A 14,856-nucleotide genomic window follows, 5' to 3' on the forward strand; every position below is an offset into this window, starting at 1 on the left:
ATGAGTTGCAAGTGGGTTAGTGCTCCCTTTGCGCATGAGAGGTAGCAGGATTCACTCCCATCTTCTCCCATCTGCTCGCTGGTGCTCAGGGGCCGGCCCCTTTCCTGCTGCCCCAACTCTTATTCCCACAATATACTTTGTGCAGGGGCCATTGGTCTTTGCTCCAAGGCGTGTGGCTGGGAGCCAGGACCCAGGACCCTTCCCAAAATATACAAATCTTCCCTCCCCTCCTCTGTTCTGCTCACACTCTCTGGCTGCCTCCAGCATGGGCTGAGCTCAGGAGTCAGGCCACCTGCCCTGCAGCTGTGATGGCATCAGGCACCTGAGCATAAGTCTGCTAAGTCTGCTGACAAAGCTCTATTGGGCCTTAGACAAGCAAAACTGCCCTTAGTGAACCTCAAGACAAGGAAGCCAAAGAACATGGAACACAATGACCTCTCAACAACCACCCCAAGTGCTGCAGGTCCCACTGAGATTTGAACTCAGCTTGCAATGTTCAGAGACCCAAGTGTGGCCCCTTACACCATGGGACCTAGGCTGTAATAAACATCTGGGATACTCAGGTCTCAGACTGACCTCTGCACTTCTGGCTTCCCCCAAGCTTCTTCATCTCTCAGGACTCTCTGGCTACGTCTACATGGCTCATTTATTTTGGAATAAGCTATTCTGGAACAGCTTATTTCAAAATAGCACGTGAACACTGCAGGGAACCCTCAAAATGAGTCTGAGGAGGCTTCCCTAATGTAGACATGCTTCCCTGATTTAGAGCCCTAGGTGGAATAACTTAGAATGGCCCTGGGGAAGGGCTATTTCGAAATAGCAGAAGTGGAGCATCTACACAGGCCTCATTTTGAAATAGCTATTTTAGAATAGGCCTTATTCTTCGTACAATGAGGTTTACAGCAGTCAGAATATGCTGTCCGTTATTTCAGAGTTATTTCAAAATAATGGAATTGCTGTGTAGACGCTCACATTGTTATTTTGGAATAACGGCCATTGTTCCAAAATAACTTTTCTGTGTGGACAGAACCTCTGTCCTGCCCCAGCTCTGCTGCTTTCATAACAAACTCCTTGTTAGGACCAGTCACAATCTGGAGTCAGTGAGGGTCCATCCCACCCGAGACGTATGTTCTACAAAAGCCTCTTGTTTTCTACACACTTCTCAATACTGGCTGCAGACACCACTCTCACATGGGGGTGTAGCTCAGTAGTGAAGTGTTTGACTGCAGATCAAATGCCCCCTGCGAGAGTGCCTACTTAATGAGGACATTCACCTTTCCAGGATTTCCATTGTATGTGAACTCTTTAACTGAATCCAAACCCTTAGGCTACAGCTACACTGCAGGCTTTTTGCACAAGAACAACTGTTCTTGCACAAAAATGTGCAGAGCACTGCACGAGGGTTCTTGCACAAGTAAATTTACAATACAACGTTGGAAAACAGGGATTCTTCCAGAAGTTATTCCTTTCCCAACAAACAATAAACCCTCTTGCACAAGAGCTCTTCCACCAGAGGGCAGTGTAGACAGGCAACATGAATTTCTTGTGGAAGAAACCCGTATAGCTAAAATGCCCATCAGAGTTTTCTTGCACAAGAGATTGTCCACACTGCCATGGATGCTCTTGCACAAAAGCACATCTCTTGCACAAAAAGCACATGGCAGTGCTCTTGTGAAAGACCTCTTGCACAAGAATGCTTGTGCAAAGCAGTTCTTACACAAGAAGGCTGCAGTGTAGACGTAGCCGTTGTGTTATGATGGTGTTTAGGGTCAGTAACTGGGGCCACTAAATGGTGCCTGTGACCTGTGACCTAGGGATCCATGTTGGATCCCCTCAGGCACTGGCCACTCAGAGAATGGTCAGAACTGGATTGTCCTGCCAAGTGGCATGCAGGTTCCTGAAAATAAGTGGTGGAATGGGTCTGCACAAGAGGGTTTTTTGTGCAAGAAGGAGTAGTGCAAACAGCTCCTTCTTGCACAAAAGCCTGTGCTGCAAAAATGATGGCTCATTGGGTATGCAAATGAGGTGTGGCAATATTCATTCCCACACCTCATTTGCATATCTTATCGCACAACAGTGTGCAGTGTAGATACAGCCAAGGAAGCCAAACACTGGCATTACCTGTCTGTCTCTGTCTGTGGGGTCAGAGCAAATCCAGTTGTATCATAGGGCTTGGCCAAAGCGCCTTAAGTAAAGCACTTAGGTAACTCAGGAAACAACTAATAGTCTCGTAGCACCTCAGAGACTAACCAAACATGCAGATGGGATCATGAGCTTTTGTAGGCACAGCCCACTTCTCATGAAAGCACATGATCCCATCTACATGTTTGGTTAGTCTCTAAGGGGCTGCAAGACTATTTGTTGTTTTTTAAGTTTTTCCTAGTACAGACTAACTCGGCTCCCCCTCTGAAGCTTGTGGGTTATAATGGCCAGGTGAAGCTGACCATCTCCAAAGAAGCACTGCAAGCAGGGCCAGCCAGCTGGGCATTAGAGGGGTTGTAGCAGTTCCCCCAGCTCACAGACTACACCGTAGGAGTGACAATCCATTGCAGATGCCTTTCAGATCATCCCTATGAGAACAGGTCTGAGATCTGGTCAGCAGAAAGGCTCTGCCATGGGGGTCACTGTCAGGGACAGAGAATCCCTTCAGCCTCACCTAGGACTGGGCAGATTGTCAGGGGAGCTGCGTTTCTACCCTGAGCATTATGACCAGGATAGAAATAAGGGTGGAGCGTCCTGGAGAAGGTGTCGGCGAAGGTGAAGAGATGGGACCTGTCAGTCACATTGTAAAACGAGATCTCGCCCGCCTCGTAGTCCAGGAAAATCCCCAGGTGAGGGCCTCATATTCCCCGTTCCTCAGCCACACAGCCCAGTGTCCATCTTCAGGTGATAGTGTGACCGACTCCTTCCTGTTCACAGATTCCCTGCAAACCCCCAGAGTCCATCTAGGTTTGTCTCCCACCTCCACCTCCCAGTAATGCCTCCCGCCCGCGTACCCCTCGGCACCCAGGACACAAGCACAAGGATCAAATCTCCCAGGAGTGTCAGGCACAACGTGGCGCGTGTCTCCACATCTCACACGTTTCTGATCCTCCGACAGGATGAGTTTGGGATGGGCCGTGTCTGGATCCAGAGTCACATCCACTAAGGAAAGAGTCACAGAGTCAGGGCTGAGGGCAGGAGCTGGTCCCTCAGACCAAAGGGAAATTAACCTGCCTCCCCATTAATTGTGTCAGGAGTTGATACAACATAAAGAGAGGCAGGGGCAGCTGCCATAAGGAGGGGAAAGATAGATGGGGGCAGGTGAGGAGGAGACCCAGAGGAACAATGGAAGGGGAGTGGAGACAGGAAGGGGAAGAGGGGCAGGACAAAGAGGAGAGAATGGGCAGGTGCCAGGAACATGGAAGAAGGGCGAGCACTAGAGGGAGCAGAAGGAAAGAGGAAGAAGACATTAGGGGACAAATGGACAAGCAGGCACCAGGAAGGAGAGGGGGCTAAAGAGAGGAGCAGGAACCAGGAGGGCAGAGGGGTAGTGAGGACAAGAGTGGGAACCAAAGGGCAGAGGTGATAGAACACAGGACGTTCCAAAGGACAGAGGGGACAGGTTCAGGGAGGACGGGGACTCACATCCCCAGGGCAAGGCTGGGATCATGATGCCACTCCGACCCCCTGTCTGTGGGGTCCCTGAACAGGGTGGGCCCAAGGGTCTGGTGTTATTGCTCCCCCTCCCCCAGGGGCCGGGCCATCTCCCAGGCCTGGGGCACTGGCAGAGCACTGGGGGGGCGGGGGGAGTGCAGGGAGTCAGTCTCGCCCCAGGGCAGGAGCTGGAGTCACTGACACCAGAGTGAGACCAGTTACCTGCAAATACTCGGGCTCGCCTGAGTCCTGGAACAAGCAGAGAGAGCGGTGAGAATTCCCACTGCACAGCCCTCAGAGCAGGAATGTCATGGCCCCTCCCTCTGCCCCAGTTCCCCACAGAGCAGGGTCCCACTGCCTCCGACTCCTCTCGGCTGCCCACGCTCCCCGGCTGGGCTCCCCTCGCGCCTGCTCAGCCCAGGGGCTGCTCTGGGCGGGGGAACAGGCTCCCAGCAGCTGCCGTGCCCGGCCCTAGGGCAGTGCCCCGGGATCCTCACCTGTATCCTCAGCCAGTGCCCCTGAAAGGGAAGAGAAAAACCTGTCACTGGCGGGGGCAGTGCCTAGGGATCACAGCCCAGCTCTGCCCCACGCTGCCAGAGGGCCCTGGGGAGTAAGGCCCGGGAGCCAGCTTCTCTCAGGCATTTCCCCCCTCCCAGCCATGCAGACAGGCCCCTGGGATTTCACATGCACCCACACAGGGGAGGTGCCCAACTCCTATGGGCACCAGTGGGAGTTAGGGGCCCAAGCTGTTCTGGGGCTTCTGAAACTCCCGCCAGGCACCTGCCTAGCTCTGAGCGTCTGGCCCAAGGGGTTCAGACACCGGGTCCAGGTGCGTGGCTGGTGTCAGCCAGGGAGGCTCCATGAACGTCCAGGGAGCTGGGACTCAGGCCCTGAGTCTGTGACAAAGTCTCTCATGGCAACCAGCTCCCAGGGTTCCCTGGAAAGCTTCCCTTGCCCCTCGGCCCACACAGGCTGGGCTGGGGGACCCTCTGCTTGGCAGCAGGAGGGGGTGGCCACAGGGTCCGGGGCAGCGGGGGAGGCACCTTCACTCCCCGTGAGTGTTCTCCGCCAGTCGCATCCCGCTGGGATCCTGCCGTTCTGCTCACAGCAGCCTCTGGACTCAGGAACTCGTCAGCCCCTCAGGAGCAGTCCCTGGGGTCCCAGCTGGGCCTTTCTACACCCCCATACAGTGAGAGAGGAACCCTCAACAGCACCGCCCCGTACCCAGGAATCCCGTCACGGCCCCCTGGAGACTGTTCTCTCCTGGGAAGTCCCGGATTCTCCGCTCCAGCTCCGGGCACTTGGGTGCCGGATGCAGCGACGTCGCCTCCTCGCCCCTGCAGAGACACGAGGGTGTTATTGGCCTCCTGTCTCGGCCCCTCAAAGCCAGACAGGGGAGCAGGTGGGGGCTGGGCCACAGGCAGAGCTCACAGGGCCCTGACCTCGGCTGCCCAGGGAGTTTTTCCTGCCGTGCCTGGCCTGGGGCCTCTCTCCAGCCAGAGGGAAAACAGCCCAGGCAACACCAGGCCCAGCTCCCACACACCTGGCCCAGCCTATGTGCCCCAAAGAGGCCTGGCTGGGAGAGGGGCCCATTCTCCAGACCCAGCTGCTCCTCAGTTTCTCCGCTCGGCCCCCAAGGGCCTGGTCACTCCCCATGGAGTGGGGGCTCTGGGATGGGGACACTCTCCCCAAGGCCTATCCTGGGACATTCAGCTCTTTCCCCACAGCTCCCCCCTCCTCCACGAGCTATGCCAAAGCTGGGGGCAGGTCCCAGCTGGGTCCTTGGGGTGACCGGCCTCAGCTCTATTAATATTCCCCTGAGCCAGCGCAGCCCCCAGGGAGGGTTCCCCAGCCCAGAGCTTTGGGGGCAGTCCCCTCCCAGGGTGCCTCACACCCCCACAGTGGCAGTGGCCCTAGGACGGTGGGTACGGAGGAGGCAGGGTTCAGAGGGTGAGACAGGCCCATGGTGGCGGGCTGTGGCTGGATTCACAGCCCGTGCTCTGAGCCTGCTACCAGCATGACGGGGGTGGGGGGCAGATGGAGCCCGGACGTACCTGCTCTCAGTGCTTCTCATGCCCTAGAGAGGAAGGAGACAGAGCAGAGAGTCAGTGCCCATGGCCCAGCCCGGCCCCAGAGGGCTCACGCTGCTCCCCTGCCCCACAGGCTGCTCCCCCAGGTGGGAGACCCACTGAAGGGCTGTGCTAGGAGCCAAGCCCTTTTCACCAGCTGCTTTGCAGGGGGCCAGGCCCACTTTTTCACCAGCCTTCCCAATGGGCCAAACTCCTGCCTCTCTGCAGCCCTGGAGCCCTGCCCCTGCAGCTGCCCCTGGGCCCTGCTCTCTGCGCTGAGTTACCCTGTGAGCCCCCAGTGACTCAGGGGCATCTCCTCCCCACACTGGTCTCCAGGCATGTCTGACCCCGTCTCACCTGAAGCAATTCCAGTGCCAGCTGCCAACACGTCTCCTCCAGCTCCGAGATCAGGGCGCTGAGCCGGGAAATCTCCTCGCCCAGGCGGGTGGCATGTTCCTCCCTCCTCCTCCCAATCTCCTCATCCAGCTCTCCCAGCTGGGTCAGCAGGAGGCACTCTCGCTCCGCCAGCTGCTCCCACTCCCAGCCCACCAGCTGTCGCTCCACGTCCATCTGCCTCTGGGTACGCAGAGCAGGCGGGGCCAGGACGTGGGTGAGCTGGGCCATGGGAAGTGGCAGAGCCTTGTCCGGGCTGCAGGGAGCGTTTCACTCAGTGTCTTTTCCAGGCCGGCTGGGCCTGTCCCAGGGCTTGTCCCCAGGCAAAAGTGTCACCAAAAATCACCCCAACCCTCGTCACTTTACCAAAAAAATGAGGTGCAGCCCAGGCCTTGGGAAATAGTCTCCTCAGCCTGACCCAGCCACATCTGGGCACGCAGCAGTTTGACAGGCCTCGTTCCTGCCCTCCGCAGTAGAGAGGCAGAGCCAGAGGCTGCTCCCAGACAGGCAGGGATGAACCCACAGACACCAGTGGAAACTAACGCCATGACCCCCCAGGAGCCTGACCCCCTTCCCCTGTGCAAAGTGGCTGGGCAGGGCCGGGCACCTACCAGGAGCCTCTCGCTCTCCTTGGCCCAGTCAGATTCCAGGCCCCGGAGCGCGACTCTCTCCTCCCACAGATGCTGCAGGTGGCTCAGGATTTGCTCCTGCAAACACAGACAGCGGCGCTGGGGGCTGCTTGGGGCCACTGGCTCCTGCCCAGGGAGAACAGCACCACGAAGCAGTGAGGCTGGGGAAGCAGGTCCCCCCTCTCCAGCCCACGGTAACTCCCCAGCAGCACTGCTGAGCCTGGCCCAGTGCCCATGTGGCTAGGACCTGCTCTCAAGCAGGCCCCTGGCTCTACGCAGGGCAGGGCAGGGCAGGGCAGGGCAGGGCAGACATATGCAGGGGGCTCTGCACTGCAGAGAAACTGCCCCTGTAACTCCCCACCCTGCAGAGCCTGGTCCCTACCTTGTACTCCTGGGCAGCCTCCTCGATGGGCACCACCGTGTGTGCACGGTGCTCCCAGGACCTGTCACACACCACACAGATGGGGGCCTGATCCTCCTGGCAGAAGAGCTTCAGGGCCTCCTGGTGCCTCTCGCACGCTGGCTTCCCATCGGGCACTGGCCCTGCCGGGAGCCACAGGCATTTCACCAGCTCCACCAGGTTGCCCAGCTGGTAGTTGGGATGCAGGTGTCTCTGCAGGATGGTCTCTCTGCACTGGGGGCAGGAGAAGTTGGGCTCCAACTCCCCCCAGCACCGGCTGAGGCAGGCCTGGCAGAAGTTATGTCCACACTCGATGGTCACCGGGTCTGTGAAATACTCCAGGCAGATGGGACATGTTGCCCCGTCCTGGAAGCTCCCGGCCAGGTTGCTGGCAGCCATGGCCTCCCCCTCCCAGTGGGTTGGTTTCGTTTCCCGATCGGAAGAAGCAGTGCAGCCTGTTCCAGCTGCTTTTTTTTTCTCCTAAATAGGTTGCACAACTGGGAGCCAATCACACTTGCCAGACAAAAATGAAGAAAGAAAAAAAGCTCCACAGAAGTCAGAGCCCCAGGCATGCCCCCAAACGAGCACAAAGCTACCTAAGAAAATTCCCGGGCAGATACAGACACAGAACCTTGCCTGTTTAAAAGTCTCAGGGGGAGCCGTGTTAGTCTGTAACTAAAAGAAACTTAAACATCAAGTTTTCATGGGCACCACCCACTGCTCCATGTTTGCCGTCTGAGGCAGTGGGCTGTGCCACAGAAGCTCATGACACTCTCCAGACTTTTTGCTAGTCTCTCAGGGTACGTCTACACTACAACGTTAATTCGAACTAACTTAGTTCGAATTAGTTAATTCGAACTAAGCTAATTCGAACTAACGGATCCAGACTAAAAAACTAGTTCGAATTAGCGTTTTGCTAATTCGAACTAGCATGTCCACATTAAGTGGACCCTGAACCAGGCTTAAGGATGGCCGGAAGCAGTGCCGGCAGGGCATCAGAGGAGGACTTAGAGCGTGGAGATGCTGTCTCAGGCTAGCCGAGGGCTGTGTTTAAAGGGTCCCGACCCCCACCCCGGACAGACAGTTCTCAGGGGTGCCCCGCTTGCAAAGCAGTCCTGGCGTGGATTGCTCGAAGTACCCACACTGGGCACATCACAGCACTCGGCCATCAGCCCGGCTGCACTTGCCGCAGGCTGCCATCTGGGGAGAGGGGGCAATTGGGGGGCTGCAGGAGAGCTTCCACCCCCAGAAGCCCACAGAGCCAGCCCAGTCCTCCCCATCGGGGGCGCGTACCCCATTCCTCCCTCACCTCTTTCCACTTACCCTTCCCTAGCCCCTTTTCTTGATGTACAAAATAAAGGACAATTGTGTTCAAAAATGGAATCTGTCTTTATTGAACAAAACTGGGAGAGACTGGGAAAAGGAGGTGGGAGAGGGGAAGAGAGAGGGTGGGAGAGGGGAGGGCAACTAAAATGATCAGGGGTTGGGAACAGGTCCCATATGAAGAGAGGCTAAAGAGACTGGGACTTTTCAGCTTAGAAAAGAGGAGACGGAGGGGGGACAGGATAGAGGTCTCTAAAAGCAGGAGTTGGGTGGAGAGGGTGCATACAGAAAAGTTTTTCATTAGTTCCCATAATAGAAGGACTAGAGGACACCAAAGGAAAGGAATGGTTAGCAGGCTTCAAACTAGTATCAAAGTTGTTCTTCACAAAGCAAAGAGTCAACCTGTGGAACTCCTTGCTCCAGGAGGCTGTGAAGGCTAGAACTAGAACAGAGTTTAAAGGGAAGTGAGATCAAGTCATGGAGGTTGGGTCCATGGAGTGCTATTAGCCAGGGGGTAGGAGTGGTGTCCCTGCCCAAGGTTTGTGGAAGGCTGGAGAGGGATGGCATGAGACAAATGGCTTGGTCACTGTCTTCAGTCCATCCCCTCCAGGGTCCCTAGGGTTGGCCGCTGTTGGCAGACAGGCTACTGGGCTAGATGGACCTTTGGTCTGACCCAGGATGGCCATTGTAAGCTCAGGGCTCAGGGTCGGGGGTCTCAGTGGACCACCTTGATTTTCATGCACACCTGCTCCTGGGTGGCCAGGCTGGCAGCTCTCCTGCCCTAGCCGGCCACTTTCCTGTGCCTAGTGCGGAGGTTGTGGATGAGGTCCACGATGTCCGCACTAGCCCAGGCGGGTGCCCACCTCTTGCGGTCCTGGGCAAGCTCCCGGGATCCGCCAGCCTGGTCCCAGGAAGAGGGGGAGGGCTGGGGGGCATCGGGTGGGTGGCTCGATCCGTGCCAGGTGCAGGGTCTGCTGGCTGGGTGCTGGCAGGCTTGCACCTGGCACGGGCACTGTAGCCAGCCCGTTCCCCTTTAAGGGGTCCGGGGCCGGGAGGGGGCAGACAAGTTTCCCTGGTGTTGGCCAGAGTGGCCACCAGGGAAAGCTGGGGAGGGCTAGCCTCCCACTAGTTCGAATTAAGGGGCTACACACCCCTTAATTCGAACTAGCTAGTTCGAACTAGTCTTAATCCTCGTAAAATGAGGTTTTCCTAGTTCGAACTAAGCGCTCCGCTAGTTCGAATTAAATTCGAACTAGCGGAGCGCTAGTGTAGCGCCTATTAAAGTTAGTTCGAACTAACGTCTGTTAGTTCGAACTAACTTTGTAGTGTAGACATACCCTCAGATGCTACAGGGCCTGGGGTTTCTTAAGGCACCCAGAAGCCGGCGCTGCTCCCGTTTATAGGCGTAGGCAGGAGCTGAAGGATTGTCCCTTACAGTGAGCGGGGAGTGGGGCTTGGGGAGGGACCCTGGGGTGTCTATGTAGATAGTCTGCTCCTGCTTTGCTTGGGTGTGTCACTGTCTGGCGGATGCAGTGGGGTTTTGCTCAGTGTCATCAACAGGCTGGTCCCACGGCCATTGTCAGTTTCTGAGAGAAAATCCACTCAGGTTTGGGGGTTTCCTCACAACTTTTAAATGCAGCATCATCCCCTTTCTGGAGGGAAGCTGTTGTCCTGAATCATGCTCCTTGTTGGGGGGGGGGGGGGGAGGAAGAGCTAAAGGGTAGGAGGATTAAACCCCTCCCCCCATTTATACTTCATGTTTCACCATCAAATTCTGTTCCCTTTCGCACCCAAAAAAAGCAGGGTGCTGCTGAGGCATGTGACTCACCCCATCATCAATGATCATCAGAGCCAGGACCCATTTGGGGACCAGTGTCTCCCAGCTGCTAAGGCAGGACTGCCCCCCCCCCCCCCCCAACAAGCTGTTTTACTTCCCCAGGTAGGTTGGAGAATGGGCATGTTAAGGGCACCAGCACTCCAGGGGGCTGCTCTCTGCTTTGTTGCCTTGTTTCCCTAGGCAGGACCCGGAGTGGCCACAGACGCCTGCTCCAGCCCCTCCTGTTCCCCTCCCCTCGGGCCCCACAAGCTCAGGACAGTGGGCCACAGGGAGTCGCTGCCCCAGCACTCAGACAGGCAAGTGGCCGCTCTGTGCCAGTGACCAAGACTCAGCTGCAATTTGCCCTTCCCAGTTGCTCCCCCCACCCCCGTCCAACCCCACCGCTGTTCCCCCCCAACTGCCCTGAAACCTTCTGGCTCCACCCCCCACCCCGTGATTATGGGACACCCCAGGGCTCCCTGCTGCCCAGGTTGGGGGGGGCACTTCCCAGTGATGCACCTCATTGTGATCCGACCCCCCCTCAGTTTGCCCTTTTCCCGCCCCTCCAGCCTTGCCCCCCTCAGTTATCAGAGTCACTCTGTCCCCCCCATCTCCTCCTGACACGGGCTGTGACCCCGCTTTGGGTGAAAAAGTGTAGGGAGCCCTGAGCTAGAAGGTCCACAGGCAGCTGGGGAACAGCAATGGAGGGGGGGCTGGGTTGGGGGAGGGGGGCAGCAGTTGGGACAGGCAAACCCACAGAGCAGCCACATGCCCACGCAGCCCCGGGGCTACTGGTCCTGAGCTTGTGGGGCCAGACAGGAAGGGAACATGAGGGACTGGAGCAGGCGTGTGGCCACTCTGGGTCCTGCCCAGGGGAAGAGGGCAGTGAAGCAAAGAGCAGCCCCCTGGAGTGGCTCCCCTCACCCCCATTCTCCACCCCACCTGGGGCAGTAAAACAGCCTGTTGGGCTGGGCAGCCCGGCCTTAGCAGTTGGGAGACACCGATCCCCAAATGGGCTCCTGGCTCTGATGGTCATTAATGACAGGACGAATCACATTCCTCTGCAGTACACTGCTTTTGTTGGGTGCAAAGGGGAACAGAATTTGTTTCACAATCATTGGGGGCAATGGGGGGGGGGGTTAAGCCTTCTCTCTTCTCCCCCCAAGAAGGAAAATGAATCAGTGAAACAAAGTGCATGTTAATGGAGGCATGAACCAGGCCTGGATGTTTGTGACGAAGCCGACAATCCAGCAGGGTCTGTAAAGGAAGCCCGAGAAGGGGAGGCGCCTTCTCTGCAGCCCAGTTGCAAAACTGGGCCCAGGTTGCCAGGCCTGCCTGCCTGGTCACAGGATTTGGACTCCCTAGAGGAACTTGCTTCACCCTTCCAAACAGGCTGTTTCTGCGGAGGCAGCCAAGCAGCAGCTGCACCATGAGGTGGAGTGACACCAGCCTACGGTGCAACTGGAAATCGTGGTCATGAGAGAACAGGTCTGCACATTGCAGGATAGGACATGGAGGGAGATGCCGGACTCATCAGCAGCCTGTGCCAATCATGGCTCAGACACACCAGAGCCATCAGGATGAGCTGCATCTGGTCCAGCTGGATCTTCAGCTGGACCATGATGATGAGAGGGATCAAGAGGAACACAGACACCAGACCCCACCCAAGAGAGGAAGCCGGCAATGGAGAGGAAGTCTTTGCTCAGACCCACAGCAAGCACCTGTCCCAGCTCACAACCCTTCTTCACCCAAACTCCTGCCCAGACCCCACCCTCCCTCCTGCACCCTAGTCTTCTGCCCTGAGCTCCCTTCTGCACCCAACCTCCATCCCATCCCCCAGCCCTTTACATAGAAAAGTGCAGCCCCTGACCAAAATCTTGGAGTGGCCGCTCCCATCAAAAATTATTGCCCACCCCAGGTTTGTTGCAAGGTGTAATCATGCATCACCGTACTGAGGACCCACTGATCTGATGTTAAGGACTCCCAGGCTGGGAGGAAGGGCAGCGCGTGGTGAGTAAATGCAGAGAGGAAGGATCTGGGAGCAGAGTGATACGTCGTCCTCAGGGAGACCCTCAAAAAGGGCATTTGCCCAAAGGTTTGGGATGAGTCGAGCTTGACTGAACGGGAGCCTGGGGCTGTTTGCTCAGTCGCCTCCTGGCATGAGGCAGCTCCTGGCGGGCGCAGCCTCCTTGGCCTGGGCCGGCTGTAGCTTAAGCCGCTAACAGGAAGATCCAGGGATGTGTCCCAGCCCAGCATCCTCAGGGTTGTGTGGAAGTCTGTAAGGCCATGGAGCTTTGTATGGTTCGGCTCCGCAAACAGGGCTTGCCCATCACGGGGCAGGTTTTGCATTGATGGCTGGGCCTCTGCAGGGAGACCAGAGAGTAGCAGCCAAGATGACCACCATGGCCATGGTACAAGCCGCAAAGCCCACTGCTTCCAATGCGCCTGGAGCACCCCCCTTGCTGCTGGGTCCCCTCCTCAGAGAAAGCCCAGAATTCCTCCCCACAGGCTGCAGGGAGGGCGGGCTCACCCTGGGACATGGCCGGCCATGGATTAACCTTGCTGTGGATTAACCAAGGGGCCTGGTGGTTTGCGACCCAAACCTGTTGATGAATAAACTGTTCAGCCCGCCACGAGTCACCAGTCCTGGGAGTGCTGGAGTTCCAGTCCCCCGTATGGCGCTCCTGCTGGGGCGAGTGTCTCATTGGGGTACACCATGTCACTGGCAAGCCTCTGTGCCCTGCTGCCCCACCTGGGGCCCTCTCCTGGCTATGGGTCTTCTGCCTGCCTGCAGCATGTTGGCTACGAGGGGGACGTTCTGCCCATGATACTGCGTGTGAAATTACTAGGGGATGTTTGATTTAGGGATGGTGGGAGGCACAGGCAGAACACCGGGCGCTCTGTGGGAATGTGGCCTCACCCCTGGCTATGCAGAATCTAGTGTTTTTCCAGAGTAAAATCAGACACCTGCTTGCCACTCTGGGGCTGTCACTTCCTCACCGTGTTCCTTCTTCAGAGCCTCTGTCTCATCCTTCCTGAGCAAACCCAGGGCTTCCTGGAATGTCACCTGCAGGAGACAATGTCAGCAACAAGAGCCTGAAACTTACAGGGGTGAACAAAATATCCCCATGCAGATGTCATACCAGGGACATCTCCACCAGGGCAGAGATGGCAAAAGAGACCTGCAGGGTTCAATGATCCTTAATGAATATGGAGGGAACCCAGATTTCTATCTTGTACCCCTGGGCAGCCTCCTTCATAGGGACTGAGCCCCAAGACCTGCCCCGGCCTGCAGCCCACAGGGTTAGGAGCTGTAATGGACTGGTCTCTTGCACCCCGCCCATGTTTGGGGGGGGGCAATAAAGTCCCCTCGTACCGAGGGACCACTGACCCGCCTTTGGTATAGCGGCAGGGGCCAGTCGCAAGGTGGGTCGCACGGGGGGACCGGGGAGGGGACTTGGGCCCTCCCTCTCTCTGAGTCCCAGCCCAGGGCCCTAAGGCAGGGGAAGCTCTCCCTTGCCAATGGAGGGGGTTGAGTCCCCTTAACCCTCCATTCATGGGGTCCGCGGCCCTGCCCTGGGCCTTCTCTCCCCGGTTCGGGTCAGTCAACCCCCCATTGCGGTGAGAGACTCACTGCACGCTGCCGCCTCCAAGCCTCCACTGGGGTTTTCGGCTCCTCCGGTGCCCCCCCCCCCCCGACAGGACTCCTGTCCCTCCTGGCCCTTTTGAAAGGGCTGCCATTGCGTGTCCCCTCTAGGCTCCGCCCCCGGCTGCATCACCCAGCTCCCCAGGAGTCCCGAGGTGACATCACGGGTGACGTCATCTGAGCGCACCGGTCTGGGCTGCGGCCCCACCACCACAGCCGTATCCGCAGCGGGCGGAGCGGTCTCGGGCTCCCCCGCGGCTCCCCCGCTGCTCCTGACCATGCGGGGCAGTGGGATGAGACCGGCTGCCTCGTCACAGGAGCCGATCCGCGTCACAGCTGTTTTAAACTCCCATGGAATTTCTCACACAACTGTCCCTTCTGGGGTGACAGCTGGAGACAAGCCCTAGAACTGCTCCACCAGCTCCTAATGGGGTCAACCAGGAATAGGCAGCACAAGGCCAGCAGTGTTCCTGAGATGTGATTGGCCCAGCACAGCCAAGAAAACAACCCTCAGCTATTGCATTTCTGTTTAAAATCAAACTCACATTTCACATTGCAGAGGAAGATTCATACAATTGGGCTATGTCTACACACGTGGCTTCTTGCGCAAGTATGGCCATTCTTGCGCAAGAAGATTTACAGTACGGTGCGGTAAGAGGGGGCTCCTTGCGCAAGAGCTACGCTCTTTTTTTACAGGTGTAAGCCCTCTTGCACAGGAGCTCTTGCACAAGAGGGCAGTGTGGACGCTGGACAGGGACTTCTTGCGCAAGAGAGCGTCCACACTGCTATGGGCATTCTTGCGCAAAAACACAGCTCGCACATGGCAGTGTGGACGTTTTCTTGCACAAGACCTCTTGCACAAGAAACCTTGCGCAAGATGATCTTGCGTAAGAAGCCGCCAGTGTAGACATAGCCTTGCTTGCTGCCATATTTTCATATGCAAA

The 14,856-nt window shown here is 57.2% G+C and overlaps 1 pseudogene across 1 annotated transcript; it reads right to left on the minus strand.

Moving 5' to 3' along the window:
- Positions 1–1,419: 1,419 nt before the first annotated feature.
- On the minus strand, positions 1,420–8,031 carry LOC142821505 (zinc finger protein RFP-like; annotated as a pseudogene). Its single transcript, XR_016347345.1, has 7 exons — positions 7,110–8,031; positions 6,710–6,805; positions 5,691–5,713; positions 4,861–4,973; positions 4,134–4,154; positions 3,859–3,885; positions 1,420–3,144 (listed from the first exon to the last, which is right to left on the minus strand). The product of XR_016347345.1 is annotated as a zinc finger protein RFP-like (transcript).
- Positions 8,032–14,856: the final 6,825 nt, after the last annotated feature.

This window comes from Pelodiscus sinensis, chromosome 19 (assembly GCF_052426305.1).
Source record: "Pelodiscus sinensis isolate ZL-2025 chromosome 19, ASM5242630v1, whole genome shotgun sequence".
NCBI classification, from domain to species: domain Eukaryota; kingdom Metazoa; phylum Chordata; order Testudines; family Trionychidae; genus Pelodiscus; species Pelodiscus sinensis.